The sequence below is a fragment of the Carlito syrichta genome, unplaced genomic scaffold, assembly GCF_000164805.1.
Source record: "Carlito syrichta isolate Samal-C Ts95f unplaced genomic scaffold, Tarsius_syrichta-2.0.1 Scaffold315967, whole genome shotgun sequence".
NCBI lineage: Eukaryota > Metazoa > Chordata > Mammalia > Primates > Tarsiidae > Carlito > Carlito syrichta.
Genome location: NW_007260063.1, coordinates 80,086 through 82,120, shown reverse-complemented (window position 1 = coordinate 82,120; position 2,035 = coordinate 80,086). Strand labels below are relative to the sequence as shown.

Genomic DNA, 2,035 nt, shown 5'->3' with positions numbered 1-2,035 from the left:
AGCGGCCACTGCACTCCAGTCTGAGTGACAGAGTGAGACTCCAACTCAAAAAAAAAAAACAAAAAAAACCCAAATAAATAAAGAAGCATACCTGCATTTCTTAATGTATTATTTCTCTCCACTGGGTATCAGTATAGACTATTAAATACATACAGTACTATACAGCTAGTTGTGTTAGTTTGGAACCTAGGCTAACTTTGTTGGACTTAAATTAGATTCACAAATGCACTCTTGGAACAGAAATGGTTCGCATAGTGGGGACTTCCTGTACACAAAAGTTTTACTGCAAAGATTCAATGAAAGTTGTGTGAATTTCAAATTTTCCATCTTCTCCAGAAAGTTCATGTAGTTCTCACTGATAACTGCCATAATAACTAGGAGCAAGCCTCCTCCAATCAGTAAGATCCTCAGAGATTGATGTCAGAGACCTGGGTAAGGGGGGTGGAGCCAAAACAGGGTTCCAATAGCTGGGCAATAAACTAAGGTATTTCATTACAGAAACATTTTATACATGTAGAGGTATGACAGCCCATATTTTCCAAAGATGGCCATCACCCTATTTCCCATCACATATGATCCTCTATAACGTGATACTGACACTACCACCATCAAGATATGGGTATATACATCTCCTTGAATCTGGGTGGATTTTCAACACCCAGAATGAAAGGCCAATGCTGCTGAAGCACAGTGTGAAGTTGGAAGAGGAGTGAGAAGAGTTTGGCCTTTACCAAAAGAGATTTGAGGAACAAGTCTAGGATTTTAGGAGTGTGGCTAGATCAGATTTTCTTTCTTTCTTTCTTTTTAAATCAAGGCCCAGAGCCCAGGGGCCAGAACTGAGTCCTGCTCTGTAGCCATGTGACCTCAAGCAAGTCTCTGAGGTTCAATATTTCCATCTGTGAATGCAATTACAATCTCTGGCCTTCACATCACCCTGTCCCCGACCCTGGCACTGATCCAAGGAATGGGGACAGTAGAAGTTTGCTGGGACCAGGAGGGATGGACCCAGGGAAACAGGGCAACGAGCGGGTGTGGTACTCACCCAGGAATTGGGTCAAGTAGCCTGGGTTCTCTCCCCAGTCGGACATGGGTCCCAGCCTCACTGCAGGTGGGGACGTAGGGCAGCACCACACGACTAACTCCCCACCTGTGTGAGCCCAGGCCCAGGGGTAGGGACAAGGAGTGTGTGAAGGCCTCTCCCATCCAATCATGAGGTCAGAGACAGTCAGAGATGCTACGGACTAAAGAGACTTCAAGGCAGGTTGGGGAGAGACAGGAAAGAGGTGCACAGAGATAGAGAGCCAAGCATGCCAGAGACAGACAGAGACTGGACCAGCATTGCAGACACCCCACAGCAGAGATCTCTGCAGAAAGCCGGAGGTGGACCGAAAGAAAAACAGAAACAGATGCAAAGGGAGACCCAGAGGACGGAAGGATAGAACCCAGCACAGACAGCATATCGACTCACTGAACTTTCTGCTGGCCTTTTTGGGTGCCTCCATATCTCGCAGGTCATGTAAAGCGCCCAGCCAGTCAGCAAGTGGCCACTCAAAGCCCTGGACACCAAGGTTGAGGTGCCTCCCTGCCTCCCCTTCCCCTTTCTCTCACTCTCCAGATTTTCATTTCTGAAAGATCACTATGGCCAATGTGGAGAGTGGATCAGAGAGACAAGACCAGACACACTAGTTAGAAGTAATAAAGGCAAGAGACAGTGTTGGCATGAACTAGAATGGTGGCAGAAGGGACAGAGAAGTGACCAGGTTTGATATATTTAAGAGACAAAACCATCGCAGTTCGGTGACTGATTAGACATAGGGGTGAAAGAGAGGAATCAAAGTTGATGTCCAGGTTTCTGACATCTACAACAGAGAAAGGTAGTTTCCAGGGGACCGGTTCCAGGACCTGCCATGGATACGAAAACCCACACATGCTCAAGTCCCTGACATGAAATGGTACAGTATTTGCATATAATCTACGTACACCCTCCAGTATGCTTTAAATCATCTCTAGATTTTTTTTTTTTTTTTTTGAGTTG

The 2,035-nt window shown here is 46.0% G+C and overlaps 1 protein-coding gene across 2 annotated transcripts in view; it reads right to left on the bottom strand.

Moving 5' to 3' along the window:
- The window catches only part of POLR2B (RNA polymerase II subunit B), a 48,495-nt gene that overhangs the window by 42,220 nt on the left and 4,240 nt on the right, over positions 1–2,035 (bottom strand). The gene's annotated exons all lie outside the window — the stretch shown is intronic.